Below are 25,848 nucleotides of genomic sequence, written 5' to 3' on the forward strand. Positions count from 1 at the left end.
TCACAGTGGCAAATACCCTTTTAAGTATCACCTTGGTAACTGCCTAGCAACCAAATGGGTTACCCTAGCAACCAAGTAACATCACATATCTCTGCACCAGAAAACGTTGAGACTTCTGGTTTCGTTTATTGGACTCAGGGTAGCAAGAAGCCTTTTGAGTAGTACCTTGGTAACTGCCTAGCAACTAGATGGGGTAACCCTAGCAACCAAGTAACAAATCACATATCTCTTCACCTGAACAACATAGAGACTTCCGGTTTGACTTATTTCACTCAGGATGGCAAGGAGCCATGTTAAGTATCACCTTGGTAACTGCCTAGCAACCAGATGGGGTTACCCCAGCAACCAAGTAACAAATCACATATCTCTTCACCAGAACAACATAGAGTCTTCAGTTTTTGTTCATTGGACTCATGGCAGCAAGGAGCCTTTTGAGTTTCACCTTGGTAACTGCCTAGAAACCAGATGGGTTTACCCTAGCAACCAAGTAACAAATTACATATCTCTGCACCAGAACTTTGTAGACACTTCTGGTTTCGTTCATTTGACTCAGGGTAGAAAGAAGCCTTTTGAGTAGCACCGTGGTAACTGCCTAGCAACCAGATGGGGTTACCCTAGCAACCAAGTAACAAATTACATATCTCTGCACCAGAACAATGTAGAGACTTCTGGTTTAGTTCACTGGACTCAGGGTAGGAAGGAGCCTTTTGAGTATCACCTTGCTAACTGTCTACCAAACATATGGGGTTACCCTAGCATGCAAGTAACAAATCACATATCTCTGAACTAGAACATATCTATCTATCTATCTATCTATCTATATATCTATATATATATATATATATATATATATATATATCTGATAGACTGAATGGTCTTATAATCTTTAAACTTTGAACCTTTTAAACTACTACTTAAACTTGTAACTACTACAAACTTAAAACCTTCAAACTTCAAGCTTTTACAAATACTTCAAACTTTCAGGCTAGGCTTTCTCAAGCCAACATCAAAGTTTGTCTTGATGAACTTTTTTATCTAGTTATGTTGGCTTGAAAAAGCTTACTGAGCCTACAAGACTGTTTTGATCACACGGACTGGGAGATGTTCCGGTCCGCCTCTGATGACGACATCGAGCTTTATGCTGATAGCGTAACGTGTTTCATCAAAAAGTGCGTAGAGGATGTTGTTGCAACCAAAACAATACGGATCTACCCCAACCAGAAACCTTGGATTAATAGCGATTTTCGTGTGGCACTTGTTGTGCGGACCTTCGCTTTTAATTCCGGGAATGCGGAGGAGCATAAACAAGCCAGTTATGCCCTCCACAAATCTATCAGAGCAGCAAAACGCCAGTACAGGAACAAGATTGAAGGACAGTTTAATATCATCACGGCAAAAATCCGCCGAGAACACCGCTGCCTCTCTCCCGGATGAGCTAAATAATTTTTATGCTCGTTTTTCGAGGGAAATAACACCGCCCTCGTGGAGGTTAATTTACTCTCCATCTCTGTAGTGGATGTAACCCGATCCTTCCGACTGGTGAATATCCGTAAAGCTGTGGGTCCAGACAGCAACCCAGGAATCATCAGAGTGTGCGCGAACCAACTGGCTGGTGTTTTTATGGACATTTTCAACCTTTCCCTCTCCTTGTCTGTGGTCCCCACATGCTTCAAAACGTCCACCATTGTGCCTGTACCAAAGCAATCCAAAATCACTTGCTTAAATGACTGGTGTCCTGTTTTTCTGACCCCCATCATCAGCAAATGCTTTGAGAGACTAATCAGAGATTACATCTGCTCTGTGCTGCCTCCTTCACTGGACCCACTGCAGTTTGCTTACCGCAACAACCGCTCCACTGATGATGCCATTGCATCTACACTACACACTGCTTTCTCCCACCTGGAAAAACCCTGCCGAGTGCCCCTATTCAGAGTAAAATAATCTGAAATTAATCCATTTGTTTGTACCGCTTCTACAGGGTGTTTATAAAGTAACTTAATCCATCCAATAAATGTACTCCCGAACCCATACATTTCCAAAATCTTAAAAAGATAATCTATTCTACCATATCAAACGCCTTTTTGGCATCAAGTGAGATGGCAGTGACCGGAGACTGATCTATATGTATAAGAGATGTCATAACCTTACTTAATCGGTTAGCCAAAATTTTTGACAAAATTTTGACATCTAGTTGGATCAGGGAGATTGGACGGTAACTTTTACACTCACTTGGATCTTTGTCCTTTTTAAGAATCAGACTGATCCGGGCTTGTGTCATGGTTGGGGGAAGCGTTCTATTCTTTAAAGATTCAGTATAAACTTCTAACAAAAGTGGAGCAAGTTCTGTAGCATAGGATTTAAAAAATTCTGCGGCAAAACCATCTGGCCCCGGAGCCTTGCCAGTTGGTAGGGACTTAATTACCTCGTCAAGCTCCTCCAAGGTTATCTCAGAATCAAGAGCTTTTTTTGCTCAGTCTTCAGTTTAGGAAGATCTAATGGTTCCACAGAGTTTCTAATTCTTTTAAAGCATTATTAATGTCAATGGCTGAGGTAAAAATTTCACCACCAGCAGATTTCACTGAGGGAATGGTAGAAAAAGACTCTCTCTGCTTTATATATCTAGCCAAAAGCTTCCCTGCTTTGTCACCCGACTCAAAGTATGACTGTCTTGCCCTGAATAACCAAAACTCCACTTTCTGCGACAAAATAGTATTATATCTATATTTCAATCAGGTCAATTCTCTGAGGCCATCATTTCCTGGTTCAGGTAAGTGTTTTATTTTCCTCACTGCAGCAAATACACTCTTTCAAGATTTTTACACTGTTCAATAACTCACTCTAAAAATCCACAAACTACTTCACAAAATAAACTCTCAACTTTGCAATTATAAACTCTTGGCTTCACAATCGGGTCTCTGGTGCCCAGGCTCTCTCTCCCGTCTACCTGCGGTGTGGCTCTATTTATACCGCTCTCCCCATGCTCACTGAAATTAGAGACAGGTGTTAGACATAATTTAACTCAGATGTAAGCGCCCTTACCGCTTTCTCTCTCTCCGGAGAGATGCTTGACCACGCCCCCACTGCCACAACCTCAAACAGTAAATGTGTAACTGGGTGTATCGAATTTCACCGGATTATATCATGAAAATAATTTAAAAAAATTAGCAAAGTGCGCAGAGCTCGTCACTCACACATCTGCCCTTCGCATGGCGTCACCATACTCTCATTTAAAGTTTACATCAATTGTCATTAAAATAATATCTCAATGCAAAAAAATGGTTCCTGTAGCTCAACTGGTAGAACATGGCACTAGATATATGCTAATATCATGGGTTTGATTCCCAGGGAACACATAAACTGATACAATGTATACCTTGAATGCATTGTAAGTCACTTTGGATAAAAGCATCTGCCAAATGCATAAATGTAAATGTAAAAAACTAAATGATCTTAAAAATATGCTTCATTCTTTATACAAAATATAATTTCTAGTTTTTTTAGGGGTGAAATATGACCTGGACATGTTCTTGGCTAACAGTTTGTGTGAGATTCACCAAGTGAATTCTTTTGACATTTATTATAGGGCACTTACCTTTATATACCCTTATGGGGCCACATTAAATGTGGTGAAGCCTGCAGTGGCGGTCCTGTCCACTGGCTCTGTGTGCTTTCCGCTCAATAGACCTGTGCTTGCCTTCTATCATCCCAAGGTATGTACAGTCCATTTCATTGTGTTTAACCTCAGACCTGGGTCTTAACTTTGTCACATTCATTGGGATTAATGTTTTATTTTCTCTGTTTTTAAAGAATGCTGGCAAGTTGGCAGTTCTGGGTTCATGTCACATGTTCAGTGACCAGTATCTGGACAAGGAGGAGAATAGAAAAATAATGGTAGGATATACAGTTATTTGTGGTGTTTTGCCAAGACAAGCATCACTATATGTATTGCTCATTCTTAGGGATTTGAACAAAGCCCTAAAGTATTAAAATTTGGCACGTAACTCATCCTGCAAAAATCCAATAAACTTACATTGAAAGAGGCCCCCACATATCTTGGGGCTCTATATTATGATGACTTAGGCATGGCCTCTTTCGACTTTGGCCACTGCCAGTACAAAGCAACCACACATACCACCTTAGCTATCACATAAACCACTTGATACTTTTGTAACAGAGTAGCAATGCCCTGGCAACCACCCACATCTTTGAAACCCACCACCCTGTTTTATGAAGAAAATGTAAAACTATTGTGACTATTGTTTTTATTGTTATGGCATTTTAGTTTAATATAATAAAATATAACTTCTACATGTTCCAGGATGTTGTTTTCCAGTGGCTCACAACCGATAGCATTCATCTGAACCAGACAGACGCAGAAGACCCAGAGGTGAGCGGTTACACTAGTTACCTGCATAACAGAGTTCACATCATTATTTTCAAAACATTTGGCTGGACTACGTTAAAGCCACAGTGGTCATGATTCAAGGATTTGAAGTGACATTATGCCTATTTTCATTATCTTATTGGTTATGCACATTCTGTTTACACTTGGACACATACTGTAAATGTACATCTACTATTCTTGTGTCAAATGCAAATTTAGCATACAGTAGTTTGCTTTTGTGATGATAGTAATGTGGGCAGCAAAATATTGTTGCACTTGATATGGCTCATGAAAACTGTAACAGGAGGCGGCTTAAACTGCTTTTACAATTGCGGTACAAAAGGCAACATTTGTTATATGCTGCATTTTCTTAGTCGTCAGCTTTACAAGTTCAAAACCTCTGAAGATGACAGGGTGTGATGACGAAAATTTTATTTAATTTGTGTAAGTTTGGGCCTTCATGTTTTGAAAAGAGACACTTATCTCTGGCAGGCCATACATAGTTCTGTTTGGGAAGAGTAAAGTTTATGTACAGTATATGGCCCATAAAACTAGATACTTTTGGCCAAGTTCAGATCAGTAAAAATGCATGTGACTTCGCTAGTGTAAATACTTCACTGTTCCTCAGTGAATAGACTGTCTTTATTTTGTCCAGATCACAGACTACACCATGCTGCTAGACACAAGGAGTCTGTCTGACCAGCTGAGAGTTTGTCTGCAGGAGGGAGATGAGAACCCGCGAGATTTCACATCTCTATTTGCCATGTCTCTGCTAAAGTTGCATACAAACTAATTTCCCTCAGTCATCGAGGAAGAACACAGGCCTTCAGCATCTAAAACACGAATATAATTATTTTGCATTGCCTATGTCCAAAGTGATCGAAAAAAATTGAGTATAATTGTAAACTTATTTTATGTTTTTATTTCCAGTGCCTACAAGCAGCTGAATGTCAAACGTGAACCTCTGCAGTTAATCACACCACAGTTTGAAACACCTCTGCCCCCTCTGCAGCCTGCTGTGAGTCCTGCTGTTTCCCACCTCACATTAGCTCCTGTGCATGCACATTTGTATTTAGCTGTTACTTCAAGACAACATAAAAGAAAAAATATATATTCTGTCGAAAAAGAATAACTTTTCTCACAACCCAAATGTCATTTATTTGTTATTTAAAAATAGCTTCAAGATTTTACACTTGACATCAAGTGATGACATAACACAGTACCCAAACTGTTTATTGTACAACAATTAAAAAAATAGTGTGCTTAGAATCAAACTGCATAGGCCCCAAAATTTGCCAAGTTATTAACATGACTGTAGCAAAGGTTCGTATTTGGATCAAAGGAGGAAGCAGGAGCCGGTTTTCACAGTCCACGTGAATCAGAGTTTTATTAACAAAATAATAGCTTTCAAAATCGCTTTGCAGCTTCACACTCAAAACCAATGCAGCATAAAAGATAAGACAGGTCCGCTTTTCAGCACAACACTCTGTATGAAACACTGGTAGCTGACATGTAGTCTCTGCTCTGTATCTCTCTCTCTCTCTCCATCCTGGACACATTTTTATCTCCCCCATCTCTCACTGTCAACAGAGAAACAGTAATTAGGAGCAATTCATCTCAGGTGGGACTGCTTACCGCTTTCTCCCCAGAAGGGCGCTTGACCACGCCCTCACCTCCACATACCCCCACAGTCCGACTCAGTCCGGGAGAACTGCCCCCCCCCCTTTCTGGAGAGGAAGTCTGCGACAGCCATCTGTGACCCCGGTCTGTGGACCACCTCGAACTTAAATGGCTGGAGCGCCAAATACCAACGGGTGATTCGGGCATTGGTATCTTTCATGGGGTGGAACCATTGGAGCGGGGCATGGTCTGAACAGAGGGTTAATGCCCATCCCAATAAATAGATGCGGAGAGTAATGACCGCCCACTTGATGGCCAAGCACTCCTTCTCTATGGTGCTGTACTTCGTCTCTCTCATAGAGAGCTTCCGGCTAATGTACAGCACCAGGCACCAGGCACTCCCCCCCCCCCAGGCACTCCCCCCCACATGGGACAGTACAGCACCCAGCCCCCTGTCCGATGCGTCCGTCTGCAAAACAAAAGGGAGAGAGAAGTCAGGGGAATGCAGAAGCGGCCCGCCACAAAGTGCAGCTTTTACCTGCGTAAAAGCCTGTTGGCATGACTCTTTCCACTGGACCAGGTCTAGGGCTCCCTTTTTAGTGAGATCAGTCAGCAGGCTGGTGACGTCAGAAAAATTAGGCACAAACCTTTGATGGTAGCCGGCCAGCCACAGGAATTGTCTCACCTCCTTTTTGGTATTGGGTCTCGGGCAGGTCGCCATTGCTGCAGTTTTATCAATTTGGGGTCGCACCTGCCTGTGACCCAAATGGAACCCCAGATACTGTACCTCCACCCACACAATTATGCACTTCTTCGGGTTTGCTGTGAGCCCCGCTCGTCTCAATGACCTCAGAACAGCCTGCAGATGCTGCATATGCCGTTGCCAATCATTACTGTAATTATATCATCCAAATAAGCAGCGGCATATGCAGCATGCGGACTAAGGACTCGGTCCATAAGACACTGAAATGTAGCCGGGGCCACAAACAAACCAAACGGAAGGGTCACAAATTGGTGTAACCCAAACAGTGTGGAGAAGGCGGTTTTCTCATGGGACATCGGTGTCATGGGGATCTGCCAATATCCCTTTGTTAAATCCAGTGTTGAATAAAAGCAAGCCGAGCCCAACCGATCGAGCAGTTCTTCAATACGAGGCATTGGATAAGCATCAAATTTCGACACCTCATTGACTTTCATATAATCCACACAGAATCGGACCGAGCCATCGCTCTTAGGTACCAGAACCACCGTGCTGGCCCAGTTGCTGTGGGATTCTTCGATTACCCCCATATCGAGCATGGCCTTTAATTCTTCCCCTACAACCTGTTATTTGTGTTCAGGTAAGCCATAGGGACGACTACCTAACACTACCCCTGGGGTTGTCTCGATGTGGTGTTTTATGAGGTTAGTGCGGCCAGGGACAGGCGAGAACACGTCAGAAAAATTATTTTGCAACCTGGCAACCTCCGTACGTTGTGACGGTGAGAGGTGGTCTCCGCAAGGGACAGGGGTGAACTGATTGGCTTTTAGATTCACCTCTGGCCCGAGCTCCTCCCTCTCCGGAGTTAGCATCACCAAGGATACGGGGACCACCTCTCTCCATGGTTTTAAGAGACTGAGGTGGTAAATATGACATGCCCCGCCCCTATCCGTACGCACTACTTCATAATCGACTTCCCCGACTCGCCGTGTGACCTCAAGGGGCCCTTGCCACTTCAAATAATTTCGAGCAAGATGTGGGCAGCAATACAAGTACTTTATCTCCCTGTGCAAATACCCATAGCCAAGCTCCCGCTGGGACAGACGTTCTTGAGCCTGTAGCAAATTCTCCTGTGATAGTCGCCACAGTGATTATGATTATAACATCGTATAACAATTAAAATAGGGAAAACCCTGTGGAGGCTTGCGGGACTTCTCACACTGCAAATAACAGGGGTTCGAGCCACTTATCCCAGTTCCGAGCATCTTCGCGCACGAACGTAATCATATTTTTTAAGGTCTTATTAAATAATTTGACAAAGCCATCTGTTTGTGGATGATACACGCGTGTCCGAATTTAATACCCAATAACTCGTACAGCTCGCATAGTGTACGTGACATGAAAGTAGTGCCCTGATCAGTGAGGATTTCTTTCGGAATCCCCTCTCGGGAGATTATTCTAAAGAGTGCCTCCGCAACACTACGTTCTGAGATGTTGCTCAGCGGCACTGCTTCCAGATATCACGTTGCGTAGTCCACCAGAACCAACACAAAGCGATGCCCGCGTGCTGACCATTCTAATGGCCCGACGAGGTCCATGCCAACTCTGTCAAAGGGAACCTCGATCAACGAAAGAGCAATGGCGCTTTTGGAGTGGCAGGTGGATTCACCAGCTGACATTCGCGGCACGTCGCACATCACCGGCTAACATCCCCGCAAATCCCCGGCCAATAGAAACGGGCTATGAGACGGTTTACTGATTTCCCCTGTCCTAAATGACCCGCCATCAGACTGTGATGAGCCTGGAACAACATTTTCCAGACGGCTCTTTGGTAATAACAACGGTTGTATCCTCTTTTGTCTGAGCATCCTCTGTCACTCGATACAACCGATCGTTTATAATTGAACAATACGGATGTGTGAGTGCAATGTGTGGCTGAAGACGTTGACCATCAATTACTCTCACATGATCAAACGCTTGCTTAAGAGTCTCGTCTCGCATCTGCTCCAGAGGGAAATCCCCAGCGGGAATTCCCCAAAGGGCTGGGGAAGCCGAGGCTTCCCCCTCCCTTACGTCATCCTGACGCAGAGCTGATGTAGATGGCCCCGGCTCCACCTCCCCAGTCATTGCACTTGTAAGGGGCCACCCACTGGTCCAATAGCTGCATCCAATGGCGTGGCTGATGGTCTCCTGCGTGTTCTGTCTTATCGTGCGCATTAAATAATACTTGAATTATTTGATTTAAGTTTCATGTATTATTAATCTTATCATGAATTATTTTCTTTATTTCATCTGACTCCAATTATGAAAAACCTCATAGATGTATCTATGCTCTGAATTTAAGTTTTGTATCTAATTATTTTTAGTAATTCTCTCTTCTAGACTGCATTTGTTATTTCAATGATATTTGGGTCCTGTGCCGGCCAGACGCAGGTCCTTTAGCTACAAATTCATCAGTTTAAGATATTAGTAAGTTTTAGACTAAGTCCTTATATGTTCTCGGCTTTATCGGTTTAGTCTTATTTGGCTAAGTTCAGTTTAGATTCTCGACTCACCGTTTAGCCCCAATCAATTAAGTTCTATTTTACAGATTCTCAGTCCTACTCTTAGTATTCCTGTTTAATTCTACTTGGCTAAGTTCTATTATAGATTCTCAGTTCACCGTTTAGCCTTTTAGTACATATTTAACTAATGGGTTACTTTTGAAGTAGCTTAGTTAAGCCAACTCTGACCATAGATTTGTAGTTAATAAGAAATATAATAGAAAACAGTCCTTCAAAATGAATCATAACAGTTTATTTTCTAACATTTATATGACCACGTTTTCATGCACTTATAAAACGGTTTATTCCAGGGTTTTTACAGAAAGCAGCATTCTAAAACGTCATGTAAATGAGAACGCAGATTTCCTTATGCCATTTAAGGCAGAGAGATCGGTTTAACACACCGGGGTTTCTTCCGGAGAACGCGGTTTATGTGGCCATGTAAATGCATTAGTGGCGTTCTTACAAGTTTTTGAAGAGTGTGCATGTGTGTGAACAGACCAGATAACAAACGTCATAGGATGGAGCCCAACAACAAGTCAACACAGCGACAGAATTCAACATTTCTGGGAGTGCTGTGGGAAAAGCAAATGCAAACATAAACTATACCCGTTTATAAACACCAATGTAAAATATCGACTGTCCTTTACGTTCATGTATATTCGCTTTTGAGTTTTACATAAGAGGGAAACCCCACTATTACAGCACAATTTCACTGCAGGTCACAATGGAAAGTTGAGGAAACAAACACAGCAACAACTGGAATATCTAGAAATAAAGTGAAGCAATGGGGAATAAAATAGCGAAGTCATCCGTGGATACCTTGTTTGTTATTTACACAAGCGTTGCTGGGAAATTACATTGCTGTGGAGAAAGCTGCTTACTGGTTGAGCCTCATGTATATGGGAGGAAAGAGTATGCAGCTTAATGTATACAGTGCATTCAAATGCTGCTTTCTCACAATATGCTGAGGCTTTGACCCCATTTACACCGGGTATTAAGATGCATTTTGGGTGATCTGACCACAAGTGGTCAGCACTAAATACAGGTGTAAAAGGGGTGAAAAACGTTTTGTGATCTGATCACAAAAACCACATACGGAGATAGTCAAAAACACATGTGAACACATCCTATTTAAGGTGTAAAAATCCGCTAATCCATTCTGAATGTGTCCTGGGCAGCAGCAAAGCACTACCTCCTCGCCTGTCAATCAACCGCTGCGTTACGAGCGGCTTTAAAAGTAAATAACCATCAGATTGACCATTCTAAAAAGCAAATACATGTACATGCAAGTGAACTTCACGGATCTTCTTTAGTGTGTCTGATTTCAGCATTCAGTGACACAGATGAGAAGCACACGTGTCTGAAGCTCAGCTAATACAGGTACTCCACTAAAATAATGGAAAATTCTGCTTGAAATGTTGCATCTGTGCTTAGATTGAATTTCAACCGCATCTGAAAGGAACAGTGCACCATTTATTTATTTATTTATTTATTTTATTATTATTATTTTTTTGAAGATGTAAAAAGAATATTTATTGCCCATATGAAAGAACATACAGAAACGTATCTAGAGCTGTCCTAACCTTTTTCTCAATAAAACCTTTGGTGCGGCACCTCGACTCTTTTGGCCAATCAGAATCAAGAAAATGGCATTGTCGTCTTTTCCATGGATCAAGACAACTTTTCGCGGTACTACAATTCTGAGGTAAGTTTGCTGCCAATGATGTAATGCTTTTTAACTAACTTAACCTTAGGTAACTAGTTGCTACAGTAACATTAACTTGCCAAATCAAGTTACTTTGTCGGTTAGAAAGTCAAGTTAATGTGTCATGATAAATTTTTCCTAACGTTACCCCATCAAACTTTTCCCAACCTGTTGGTAAGCTTGTTAGCACACAAGCTAACTTCATAATCTACTTTTATAGATAGCAAAGTCATGACAGTTGTGTGAAAATTTTAGTAAATTGCATTTTCTTTGCTGTGTGCATTACTAACACAGCAGATATCAATATGAAGGGATTTTACAACCTGACATGTGCATTTGAGAGTATGACTTTAATTTAGTTGTGTTAACTGTTTTAAAAGCATGAATTTTAGATTAGAGAAATTTGTATATAGTGTTTCGAGAAAATGAGGAAAATCAAGAAAACACTTCTGTTTAGGACAAAGTGTTCAGATGGCTGTTAATTGTATTGAGAGCGGTGACCTGAGTTTTGAGAAATACGTAAAATCAGTTTTATGTTTCAAAGTCGCGAAACAACAATTTGAGTGTTTAATATTTGTGTATAAACTTCACTTTGGTCATATATCATGTAATTAGCTGCCGCTACAGCAGGTGTCACGTAGGGCAGAGGACGTCTCTAGTATTTTCCAATCAGCAAGCACGCTGAAGTCTTTGCTTTAAACCGAAGTGTTTCGGCTCTGGCGGATTATTTAAAGTTGACGGATGCAGTTGGGTTCAGCCTTAACAAACTTATATGATGATGAAAAAGGAGCCCTGAAGCCAGCTGATATCTGGACCATTTTTTTGCAGAATGAGAGAGTTAAAAGAGGAAGACCCTATTTATGTAGCACAGCTTTAGTCAGGGCTGAGGTGCAGGTGGAACTGAATCCTATTACTTACCTTTTTGAAGTCGAGTTATAATTATTTTGTATACCTTGTGTGCATTTTTGTACATTTAAACCATAACTTCATGTTATTTTCCTCACAGGGCATTCAGACACTTGTCCATAAACTGCATGACAAACAGCTGCAAGTTTTCACAAACTTCCTTGCCTGCTTTGTTCAGTCTGAACACCTGAACCCAATACCCAAAGCTCTGTCTACTCTGGACTTTGATGGCAAACTGCTACCTGTGAAAGATGTATGCGGGACGGGACGCAGATCGATTCAGAATGGCACATCCACAACATCCTGTGAGTAAACAGAATGATTAATTTGGAGCCTCTGCTGGGTTTGTATTATTATATGTACAGTAGTGTATGTGTGCTTATTGTTGTTGATCTCTGTTTCAGCTGCTGAAGCCATTCCTTCAAGTCTCCAGGGCATACACTACATGTGCCAAATACCTGCAGAAAAAGCTGCCTTTGCAGAGCAAGACCCTGCAGTGTTTGTCTGCCATGGATCCAGTTGTGAGAGGGCACTCTCAGACTGGGTTTGAACTGAAGAAGCTCACACAAATGATGTCACATGCTGCCACCTGATGCTGCCACTCACCAGGAGAATCTTCAGTATAGTGTGGACCAGACCCTGCCCACTTTCAATGAGGGAGATGATGTTGTGACATGGTGGGTCTCTGTCTTTGAAACAGGAAAATATCCAGGTATGTGCCAAGCTGTAAAAGCTGCCATGTCCATCTTCCATGGTCCCTTGGTGGAATCGTCTTTCAATCTGATGGCGACATCATAGACCCCAGAAGCACCAGCATGAACATTGCTACATTTAGTGCCATCCAGACTGTGAAATACACTTTGCAGTCCAGGAAGCAGAGTGCCATAGAGATGTTTAGTAGGGATGATGTTAAGTTTTGGGGCAGTAGACAGGAGGCTGTTCAGCATCATTAATTCGGCAGGAACAAGAGAGAAGGCCCAGTGACAAAAGAAGTTGCTCAGAGTCCGAGAGAGGAGGTTGGAGTTTGACTGCCAGCCATCTACAAGTGCTGCAGAGAAAAGGCTTGAAGCCGAAGAGGAAGAAAATGTTGCAAGAAAGAGGCACATTGCTAAGCAGCAAAAATGGGCACTTGAAAGACTTGTGCAGGCCAAAAGACTGAATAAATAAATAAATAAATTGTTGACCAGCAAGTTGTGGCTGGTGTGCCAGAAAGTTCAAGTGAAGTGGTGTCAATAAATGTGTTTTTTTTTTTTATTTGAAGCAGATGTTGTCTTTTCCCTTTATTTTCTTCTTTATTCTTGTCAGAGTGCACCAGAATGCTTTGTTTACATGTTAAAATCACAAAAATTTTCTTATGGGGGATGCCCACAGACCCCCCTACAGAGATTTAATTCATAAACACGTCACATTTTTCACCTCTTCTGAGTTTGCAGGTCTGAAACAAAGACTACAATTTTTTAATATTTATGTTGCTCATGAATATGTACGAGCTCTATTGCAGTGCCATCACAAGCTTCTTTTCAACAAAAAGATTTACAGAGATTTACTGTTTAACACACTATATATGATCAGACCATAATCTCTGAACATGACATTGCAACAAAACAAAGAGGAATTCCATCGAAATGGAATGTCTTTTGAGGAAATCTCGACCCGTATTTATACAGTTATGGTAGGTACGACCACAAAATCTTGCAGAACTCATCAACATCTTTCAATATTTAAAGCCAGCATGATGTTTTATAGCAAAAAGACAATTTTGAAGTTGTTGCAACATTCAAAAACAAATAATAAAATGAACAAAAAATGACAACTTCATCCCAACAATGAACATCTATGACTAATTCAAGCTTTATCCTTGCTCTGACATTATCAGCATTGTTTCAAATTTGGAGCTTCCCTCAGTGTCCTAACAGCCCAGTGCCTTTAAATTAAGACAGCTTAATATTGACAGCTTAATCCTGCAAACCATGTGCGGAACCTGGTGTATTTTTTGATGCACAGCTTTCTTTTACCACTCAATTTAAAAACATAAAAAAAGTAGCCTTTTTCCAACTTCGAATTATTGCCCGTATCAGTCCTTTTCTTTCTCTGCCTGATGCAGAAAGGTTTATTCATGCCTTCATTACATCCAGGCTTGATTATTGTAACTCACTTTTTGTAGGTCTGCCGGCCAACTCAAGAGGTTACAATACATACAAAATTCAGCTGCTCGTGTCCTGACTCACACATCTTCACGTCAGCACATTACCCCTGTCCTCTCTCAATTACATTGGCTGCCACTTCAATCTCGTATTGATATTAAAATTCTTATGTTAACCTATAAAACAGTACGTGGGCTGGCCCCAGTTTACATTTGTGATTTGGTAACATGTATACTTCCTCCCGTTCTCTTCGTTCTGCTGGTTTATCTCTCTATATCAGCCTCTTTGTAAATTGAAATCCATGGGTGGTAGGGCCTTTTCTTGCATTGCTCCTAAGCTGTGGAACTCACTACCTGTTTCCATTAGGAATGCTCCTTCGTTTGATTGTTTTAAAAAACTGCTTAAAACGTACCTTTTTAATCATGTTTTTAATTGTTAATTTGTTTGTGACTGTTGTTAATGTATATTATGTTGTAAGACTGTGATTGTAATGTACTGTAGCGCTTTGAGTACAAGAAAGATGCATTACAAATAAAAATTATTATTATTTTTTGTGATTAACATTTTTATTGATTTTCCAAAGCAAAGAAAAACAAAACATACATACCATGAATCAACATTAACTCCCACTACTTCCCCTCCCCAATCAAGAATCCCACCCAACCCCAAACGAACATCCCAGTGGTCTTACATAAGTACACACATATTCAGAAAATAAAATAATATATATATATATATATATATATATATATATACATACATACATACATACATACATATACACATACAATAAACTTACAACTCTAAACTATACCTCTCTCTCCACAGACCCACTCTGAGAGCCCCCCCAAAAACATCAGATATCTACCCCATTTCCCAATAAAAGAATCCCATATCCCCAGCCTTCTACAAGTTACCTCTTCGAAGGTTGCCACCCTTCCCATCTCCTCGCACCACTCCCGAATTGAGGGTGCTCCCACCGACTTCCAACCCCTTAAAACAATCTGCCTGCCTATCATCGCACTGGTGAGGACCCAATTGTTTATGTATTTGTCACCTACGTCGATGACCGCCCCATCACCCAAAACGCAATAATTCCACTGGCCCTCAAAAACACTCCACCAAAACAAACTCCAGCCAACAGGAGGCATAAGCCAAAGAACGAACAGATTTATCCACAACTGTCCCGAAGTAGTGCAATTCCACAAAACAAGCTCCAGCCGCTAGGCGGAGCCAGCACGAAAAACAAAACCGGCATCCCGGTTCCTCGGATGATCAAGAGCCAAACTTACTTGGAGGCCGCTCAAAAAAACAACAACAAAAAAATACACCATAACTTACTCAGCCCGTCAACTTTATAAAAGACGTCCTTTATGTGAGCAAATCAAATCAAATCAAATCACTTTATTGTCACACAGCCATATACACAAGTGCAATGGTGTGTGAAATTCTTGGGTGCAGTTCCGATCAACATAGCATTCGTGACAGTGATGAGACAGTACCAATTTACAATAACATCAAATTAACACAGCACAATTTAAACATCTGATATACACATAATTACACTCAGCAATATACAAATAATAACATACACTTTTCAGTATGCAATATGCACTATATAGATAGACAATTCAATCAAAATAAAAAATAAAAACATATAAAAAAGTATATATAGTAGTAAATATAGAATGTACAGTATTGTACTGTATTGACATTCAGGCTGTCGGTTGATAGTCAGTTGTTAAGAGAGAATATAATATAATAATAATATAATTTATGACAGTCTGGTGTGAGATATAAGAGTAAGGGTAATAAAGTGCAGTGCTGATGTTTTTTGATCGTGGGAGATCAAGAGTTCAGAAGTCTGATTGCTTGGGGGAAGAAGCTGTCATGGAGTCGGCTGGTGCGGGTCCTGATGCTGCAATACCGCCTGCCTGATGGTAGCAGTGAGAAAAGCCCATGGCTCGGGTGGCTGGAGTCTCTGATGATCCTCTGAGCTTTTTTCACACACCGCCTTGTATATATTTCCTGGAGGGAGGGAAGCTCACCTCCGATGATGTGTCTGGCAGTTCACACCACCCTTTGCAGTGCTTTGCGGTTGTGGGCGGTGCTATTGCCGTACCAGGCGGAGATGCAGCCAGTCAGGATGCTCTCTACAGTGCAGGTGTAGAACCATGTGAGGATGTGGCGGTTCATTCCAAACTTCCTCAGCCGTCTCAGGAAGAAGAGGTGCTGATGAGCCTTCTTCACAACGACTTCAGTGTGGATGGACCATGTGAGTTCCTCAGTGATGTGGACACCCAGGAACTTGAAGCTGCTGACTCTCTCCACTGGTGCTCCATTGATGGTGATGGGACTGTGTTCTCTGTCTTTTCTTCTGAAGTCCACCACAAGCTCCGCTCGCTTGACACGGAATGCCGTCTGGGCCTGCGGCTTTGCGGATATTCACCCATCGGAAGGATCAGGTTACATCCGCTACAGAGACGGAGAGTGAACTAACCTCTGTAGCTTCGGCCGCGAGAGCTCTCTCCGCGAGGGTGGTGTTATTTCCCTCAAAATGAGCATAAAAAGTATTTAGCTCATCTGGAAGAGAGGCAGCGGTGTTTATGGTGGAGTTTTTATTCCCTTTAAAGTCCGTGATGATGTTAATTCCCTGCCACATGCTTCTAGAGTTGGTGGTGTTAAACTGTCCTTCAGTCTTGTTCCTGTACTGGCGTTTTGCTGTTCTGTTTTTCGGAGGGCATAACTGGCTTGTTTATGCTCCTCCGCGTTCCCGGAATTAAAAGCGGAGGTCCGCACATTAAGTGCCACGCGAACATCGTTATTTATCCATGGTTTTAGATTCAGATAGATCCATATTGTTCTGGTCGGAACCACGTCCTCCACGCACTTTTTGATGAAACACATTATGCTATCAGCGTAAAGCTCGATGTCGTCATCAGAGGCGGACTGGAACATCTCCCAGTCCGTGTGACATTTTGCAGTCATCCATAGTGTCCATTCTCGATCTGACTGGGAACTTCAGTGTAAAACAGATCTTCCATCAATGCAAAAGTTTCTTGGAGTCATGCCATTAAAAACAAACTCCAGCCGCTAGGCGGAGCCAATGCAAAAAGAAACAAAAAAGGCACCCAGCTTTCTCAGATAATAGAGTTTCTCAACAAAGAGGCAGTCCACTAATATAAGAAACATCAAATGGCTTACTCCAATGTATTTATGAAGGCAAGTGCCTGTTTTGGACATGTAATACTTTGCGACCATTCTTCGTTTCTATTCTCAGTTTGGCCGGGAACATCAGTGCAAAAGCTATCTTCTGTTGGTGTAAGAGTTTCTTGTATTCCCTGAACCGATCGCGTTTCTCTCTTGTTGAATTTGCAAAGTCCGGGAACAAGAAAATATTATGGTTCTTCCAAGAAAGCTTCCCTTTGCGCCTCACCTGGCGCAACACAAGATCTTTATCGGATGATTTCAGAAATTTGGCCAGAATCGTTCGGGGCCTGTCTCCCTCAGCATATCTGCGAGCCGGGACTCTGTGAGCTCGCTCGATTTCCAGTTTGTGACCTGTTATGTCGAGCAGACTCGGGAAGAGCTCGTCCAGGAATTTCACCATATGCCCTCTTCATGCTCAGGAATTCCAACAATTCATATGTTATTCCTTCGGCTCATATTTTTGAAATATTCCAGTTTTTCCTAAATTAATTCCAAATCTGTTTTGGATGTGGGCGGATTAGCGGATAATTCTCTTTCTGATGACTCAAGATAATCGATTAGTTTTTCAACTTCTGTCACTCTTGTAAACAATTTTGTTTCCATCGCCGTAATCGATCAACATATTACAGCGAGATCCTCCAAGTCAGCAACAACCTTCGTCAGCATCACCGAGATGTTGTACAGTTGACGCTGAATTTCTTCTCCCGACGTGCTTTCCAAATTGAGTCCCCGGCTCACAGGGCTGCCAGATGCCTCAGCTTGAACACGTAAGTGCCTTTTAATGTCTCCAGAGTCTGAGGATTTTGACTTCTTTGCCATGTTACCTCAAAGAGCAAGTATGTAACTGGGTGTATCGAATTTCACCGGATTATAACATGAAAATAATTAAAAAACTAGCAAAGTTCGCAGAGCTCGTGTCTCACACGTCTGCTTCTTGCATGGCGTCATGTGAACTCCTCTATTATTATTATTATTAGTAGTAGTAGTAGTAGTAAATCCTTCCTCAGGCAGACAGACTTGATAAACATCATCCATTGCAGCATAATCAGCAATTGGTTCATCAGCCTTAAGGCATATGATGCTTTCTGTGATGACTCCGAGACTTCCTAGAGTGGCAGAGTCGTCCGTTAAACAGCATCCTTCTATGGACAGGTTTTGGTCAAACGGAGCAACAGAAAATGCATGCATGATCTGGATCTTTAGCTTTTTGAGTGTCTGGTTGGCAGAGACAATGAGGGCTTTCTCCCCACGCAGTTTCCTGTGCCTTGTGCTCCTCCTGATGCTTGACTTGGCAGAGACGGTCATCACGGCCGTGGATAGAGAGATGGTCTCGTCCAGCTTCTGACATTTGGCTCCAAACTCAGACTCATTGTTTTTCGCGCTTTTTGTCTTTTATGATCTTTTTGCACTTTAAAATCATGCAGTAGTACACTGACATATAGTGATTGATGTATGTCCTCATGAAATCATAGTACCTCCCCTCGAGTGGTCACAGGAGATGCATTTGAGCGACCAGGTGTAAGCAACGATGTGTCTTGCCTTACCACATGTGATCGGATCACCTGAGACTCATCTAAATACAAGGTGTAAGCAGGGTCTTTGTATTTTGTTTAGGTCTTTCAGTCAGCCTTTAGGGACCTGCCCCCACCCATGCTTGATCTTTTTGACCTTGATGAGACCTTTTCTTCAGAGAAAATGAGGCTGGCTCAGTTTTCAAATAAATGTGAGCTTCAGTGATGCTACTCATTCAGCTTAGACTCTGCCCGGCCACATACAAATGACCTTAATGCAACAATTGAGAAAATATACCAGCCATGAAACTGTATTTTGCATTATTTTTATGATATATATATATACTTTTGTTCATGTGACTCGCAGCATCTTATACAAGATGGGCCAGTTTCCATTTTTCAGTGAAATTCCATCTGTCAGTTGTAAAATGTGAAAAGGACGCATCATGATTTTTGTCATTATGTATTTTTTTTGGTAGTGATGAAGATTTCACACAGAGTTGTGGAGAAAAAATTATACATCTTTAGAGAATCCTTTGATGGTTAAAGAATACAAGTTAAGCTTAATCGACAGCATTTGTGGCATAATGTTGATTACCACAAACATTTATTTTGACTTTGCAGAAATTGGAGTTCCTGTGAGGCACTTGAATGAATGAAGCCAATCTGTAAACATTAAAATACTCGCAGTTTCAAAAGTATTGCCACAAAACGTAAATAATATGCATGTTAACATGATTTTGGTATGATAGAATCACTTGCTATCCTTTTCTGCGTAAAGTTAAATCCAATTTTACAACTTTTTTGCCATGACTACGGAACGCTGAAAACACTAAAACCCTAAAACGACTGTAAAAGCAACGATTTAACCAACTTTACAGCTCAAATAACATATGTTTTAACAGAAGAATTAATGTAAGTGCTTTTTAAAAATTGATAAGCTTCACATTTCTGTTTAAACTCTCAAAAAATTGGCCCCATTCACTTCCATTTTAAGTGCCTCACTGTAACATCGACTTTTGCTCTGTTTAAAGAGATAGGAGTAGAAATACTTGATGAATGATTTTAATTCTATTTAATCCATGTAATGTTGCAGTTCCTAATAAGGTTTTAGTCACTTGGTGAGTAACTACATTTTACACTAAACTGGACCTTACAGCCAAGTCAGAAGACCATGATACTGTCATTGTTGTGATCTGTATGTCACTGAGACAGTTTACATGCACACCAATACGCTGACAACTCCTTAAAAAAAGAAAGAAAAAAAATCAGCGTTTTGAAAAGAAATTAGACAAAGCAAGATTTACATGAGTAACCCGCGTTTACATGAGATTTGAAAAAATCTATTTATTCTCTGCTTTTGGTGTCCGACCACAAAGACGCATGTGCACAAGACTTGCGCACATTGGATAAGCCAATATGAATGCTGGTAAAGGTGTTTACATGCAACACGGAATCTACCTGTGTCGATCGTTTTATTCGTGCATAATTTATGACCGTACATCGATAATGGAAAGCCATTTGCGTTTACCTGACCACACACGTTAGCGGCTTATTTAGCATAATCGTTGTAAAATTGCATGTAAAGTGCTCATTTAGTGCGTTTACATGCACACCAATACACTGATGACTACCAAAAATCACTTTATTCAAACACAAAGCAAGCAAACCATATTTACATAAGACTTGAAATCATCTGATTATTCTCTGCTTTTGATGTCAAAATGTAAACAGACATGCGAGCAACACTTGCACACGTTGGATAAGCCAGTAAGAACGCCAGATTGGGGTAATGGCCAAAAATCTATGTTTGCCTATCGGTTTATGTTTAAACAGTTTGACCTTATCCCAATAAAGGAATGCAGTCGAAGGCATTTAAATGACCAGGCACATTGTCAGCATAATCAGTTTAAGATTATGCAAGCAAACACACTCAATGATGACTACTGATGGATCGGATATCTTCCCGAAGGTACCGAAGATGATCTTGAGTTCTATGTCCGTAAATGTGGAGACATCTTAAGAGTGACTGGGAATTTAGACAAAGAAAAGAGAGATGCAAAGCACATACTGGAACATGTCTTCTTCCAGGTGGTGGAGTTCAAGAAGCTCAATGAAGTGAGTTGAACATTTTCACTTTGCTTGAACATGGATTTAATCTTCGATGAAGAGTTTAGTTTTAATTTAACCATTTTTCCTTTCCCCAAGGAACATGATATTGACACAACAGAAGCAAGGTTTGACATGTACTGAAGCTGGAAGGAATCATGAACCAATACAGCAATGGCTTGTGTATGAGATGATGCATGCACATACATTTAGACACTCAGACTGCAACTGAAACTAATGCAATTCAGCACTACTCCAAGTATGAGAGCAGTCATGTGTGGTTTATCAGAACACGATGAACTGTATAATTGAGACTGTGTAGGCCCGATTTGAGGTATTCACATCTTTTCATGTAAAAAAGATTTTACTTTTAGTTTTTTCCATAAATTTTAAAAATGAAACTGTGTTTTCTTGTTTGAATATTTTATATACACACACACACATAGCACACTAAAATCCCAGAGGATGAAAAGACGAGAAAATCATATTTAAAAAATCAACTCCATGCAAATAGTAAAACTATTCAAATAAAAACTTGGTCCTATTCATCAATACATTTTCTTTGACTTTGCTTTTGAGATTCTGTGTAACAAACAATGGAACGGTTCAGTTTGTAGTCCTAAAAAACAGAAGACAATTACTATTTGAGCCATGGGGTCCCTCTGGAAATTACAGTTAGAAATTAGTTCAGAGTAAAATAAGATTTGTGGTTGATATTACTTCCAAAAGAGACTTTTTGTTCCACAACAAATTGCACACAGTCATGCCTATGATAAGTAAAAGCTAAATAAGGAACACAACTAGGGTTGCCATCTTGGCCCTGTAAAATTCCTGGATACCTGATCATTGACTGAAAAACAAATAGCTAGCCATAATACAAAAAATAAAACATTGTTTATGATTGTTTACTCCTTGCTTAATATGAAAATTACTGCATATATATATATATATATATATATATATATATATACACACACACACACACACTCAGTGCCTTGCAAAAGTATTCAGACCCCTGACCAATTATCTCATATTACTGAATTACAAATGGTGCAATGAAATTTCATTCTGTTTGATATTTTATTTTAAAACACTGGAACTCAAAATCAATTATTGTTAGGTGACATTGGTTTTATGTTGGGAAATATATATATTAAAAAAAATAATAATAAACTGAAATATCTTGCTTGCACAAGCATTCAACCCCTGTGCTGTGGAAGTTGCCAGGTTACACAGATGAAAAAAATTGCCCTAACGAGGACACAGTTACTTTACCATTGGCATCCACCTGTGAATCATTAAAGTTGAAATCACATTTTCTGGATTAAAAAACCCATTGTTGAAGGATCATTGGTCAGGCTGTGAATCTGAAGGAAAATGAAGACCAAAGAGCATTCCACAGAGTTTATAGTAATAAAAATGCATAGATAAGGAAAAGTGTACAAAATAATATCCAAATGTTTGGATATCCCAGTGAGCACAGTTGGATCAATAATCAGGAAATGGAACTGCACCACTCCACCCAGGCACTGCCAAGAAAAGGCCGTCCCTCAAAACTCAGCGCTCTAACTAAAAGGAGACTTGTGAGAGAAGCCACAGAGAGGCCAACAATCACTTTGAAGGAGCTACAGAGTTCAGTGGTTGGGAGTGGAGTAATGGTGCACCAGTCAACCATATCAATAGCACTGCATAAAGCTGGCCTGTATGGGAGGGTGGCAAGAAAGAAGCTGTTACTCAAAAAGTACCATCTGAAAGCACGTCTGGAATTTGCCAGAAAGCATGTGAGTGACCCAGCTGCGATGTGGGAGAAGGTTTTGCGGTCAGATGAGACCAAGATAGAGCTTTTTGGCCAAAACTCAAAGCACTATGTGTGGCACAAACCTAACACTTCTTATGCCTCAAGACACACCATCCCTTCTCATCAACAGGGACTGGGGATCTTGTTAGAATTGAAGGAAGAATGGATGGAGCAAAATATAGGGGAATACTGCAAGAGAACCTGCTTCAGTCCGCTAAAAAACTGAAGCTTGGGAGGAAATTCACCTTTCAGCATGACAGTGATCCCAAGCACAAGGCCAAAGCAACACTGGAGTGGCTCAAGGACAAAAAGATAAATGTCCTACAGTGGCCCAGTCAATCCTATTGAGAATCTGTGGCACTATTTGAAAATGGCAGTCCACCCAACCAACCTGAACAACCTTGAGCAAATCTGCCAAGAAGAATGGGCCAAAATCACTTTGTCACTGTGTGCAAAGCTGGTACATACAGTATGTACCCCAAAAGACTTAAAGCAGTTATTGCAGCAAAAGGTGGCTCGACCAAATATTAATGTGTGGGGGTTAAATACTTATGCAAGATATTTCAGTTTTTTATTTTTCATAAAAATATTTCCCAACAAAAAAACAATGTCAACCTTACAATAATTTATTTTGAGTTTCAGTGTATTAAAATAAAATATCAATCAGAATGAAATTTCAGTGTACCATTTGTAATTCGGTAATATGAGAGAATTGGTCAGGGGTCTGAATACTTTTGCAAGGCACTGTGTGTGTGTATATATATATACTGTACATACACACACCGATCAGCCGACTGCCAAAACATCGCCAACCCGCATCTCAGAACAGCATTCTGAGATGCTATTCTTCTCACCACAATTATGGATTTCCATCCACAGAACTGCCGCTCACTGGATGTTTTTTGTTTTGGCACCATTCGGAGTAAATTCTAGAGACTGTTTTGCGTGATAATCCCAGGAGATCAGCAGTTACAGAAATACTCAGACCAGCCCGTCTGGCACCAACAATCATCCATGCGATTTATCTAATCAGCCAATTGTGTGGCTGCAGTGCATAAAATCATGCAGATACGGGTCAGGAGCTTCAGTTAATGTTCACATCAACCATCAGAATGGGGAAAAAATTTGATCTCGGTGATTTCGACCATGGCATGATTGTTGGTGCCAGAAGGGCTGGTTTGAGTATTTCTGTAACTGCTGATCTGATGAGAGAAATGCCTTGTTGATGAGAGAGGTCAACAGAGAATGGCCAGACTGGTTTGAACTGACAAAGTCTATGGTAGCTCAGATAACCGCTCTGTACAATTGTAGTGAGAAGAATAGCATCTCAGAATGCTATTCTGAGATGCGGGTTGGCGCTGTTTTGGTGGCACGGAGGGGACCTATACAATATTAGGCAGGTGGTTTTAAAGTTGTGGCTGATTGGTGTATATCACATAATTCATTCAATCAAAATAAATACACAAAAAAATATTTTAGCCTAATCTTAAGATATACATTTCAATTTCACTTTGAAATTCCATCAAAATTGTGTAATTTTTAACTAAATTAAATAAAACGTTTAATTTTTTTTTTTAAGATTATTCAATTCAGTTTGATGGAATTTTGTTATGAAATTGAAATGTGTTAAAAAAAATAAATAAAATAAAAAAAATAACAAAAAAAAAAAGCAGTTTTCTTTAGTTTATGGTTTTCTCCTGAAGTCCACTATCATCTCCGTTGTTTTGAGCGTGTTCAGCTCAAGGTTGTTGTGACCGCACCAGACAGCCAGCTGATCAATCTCCCGTCTGTATGCAGACTCGTCACCTTCGCAGATGAGGCCGATGACCGTGGTGTTGTCTGCAAACTTCAGGAGCTTTTGCAGTGCAGTCATTCTTGTACAGGGAGAAGAGCAGTGGAGAGAGAACGCATCCCTGAGGCGCACTAGTGCTAATAGTGAGGGTCCCGGATGTGAGTTTCCCCAGTTTCACTAGCTGCTGCCTATCTGTAAGAAAGCTGGTGATCCATCGACAGATTGCTGTGGGCTAGGAGAGCTGGGTCAGTTTGGTTGAGAGATGATCAGGCATGATATTGAAGGCTGAACTGAAGTCCACAAATAGGATTCTTGCATAAGTCCCAGGTATGTCAAGGTGTTGCATGATATAATGCCGTCCCATATTGACAGCATCATCCACAGACCTGTTTTCTCGGTAAGCAAACTGAAGGGGGTCCAGTGATGTCCGCAGTGATGTTATGAAATTTAAATGCGTAATCTTAAAGAGGCTTTTTTCCCCTTTCTTACAGTGGAAGGACATTCTTTTTTGGACATGTTTTCCAGAACATTAAAGCATTATAGTACATAAAGTTTAAAGGATTGTTAACACAAAATTGAAAAATCTCAATCATCTGAACAAATCACTTCACTAAAATTAATTAGACTTTATGATTCATATGAGAATGCATTTTATTCTCCTCCTACATAGTGTGCTTATAAACAAGGTTCATGTGTGTGAAAGCATTGGGGAAAATATTGAAATTCCAGGACAATTTGTGTCCCAGAATGAAATCTTTCAGGACAGATGGCCAAAAACCTGGACAATCCTGGAAAATCCTGGATGGGTGGTAACCCTAACTACAACTACCAGAAGGATGTGGGTTTGCATGCTTGACAAACCAGCTGTTGTAATCCTTGTGTAGCAACTTGCATTTTTTTAGAGGTAGAACAAGTGTGAAAGTCTCTTTAAATATTGTTGACCTTATTTTACATCCAAATCGAAAAATCGCCATCTTAAATACGCATTAGAAATTCCATTAAATTGCTTACAAATTGATGCAATGACTGAACAGCTCTACTGTATATCCTTGTCCAAAAATTTCCATGCAGAGTTTGCGCATCCCAATGACCCCAAAGCTGCACATCACACAACACTTGATTCCTCACGATTACCATAATGCCATGCATTCATAAATGTTAACAATTCCAACATTTTAAATGCAATTTAAAACATTATTTTTGATGAAAACACTTAAATATAGTATAAATACATTTACACATGTTCACATACTTCTGGGTGCAATTCTAATAAGCACAATGTTGCCTGTCAAAAAGAGATAATAACATTATAAATGTTATAATAACCTCATTTATTATGAAGGATAATTTCCAAAAAACATTTATGCATACATACCTATAATAGGTTGATAATCAAAACGCAAAGTTAGATAAACTCTGTTTT

General features: G+C 40.5%; 1 pseudogene; it reads left to right on the forward strand.

The window, feature by feature from the left end:
- Positions 1 to 906: 906 nt before the first annotated feature.
- Positions 907 to 21,694, forward strand: LOC127425990 (intraflagellar transport protein 52 homolog; annotated as a pseudogene).
- Positions 21,695 to 25,848: the final 4,154 nt, after the last annotated feature.

The sequence above is a fragment of the Myxocyprinus asiaticus genome, chromosome 35, assembly GCF_019703515.2.
Source record: "Myxocyprinus asiaticus isolate MX2 ecotype Aquarium Trade chromosome 35, UBuf_Myxa_2, whole genome shotgun sequence".
Lineage (NCBI taxonomy): Eukaryota > Metazoa > Chordata > Actinopteri > Cypriniformes > Catostomidae > Myxocyprinus > Myxocyprinus asiaticus.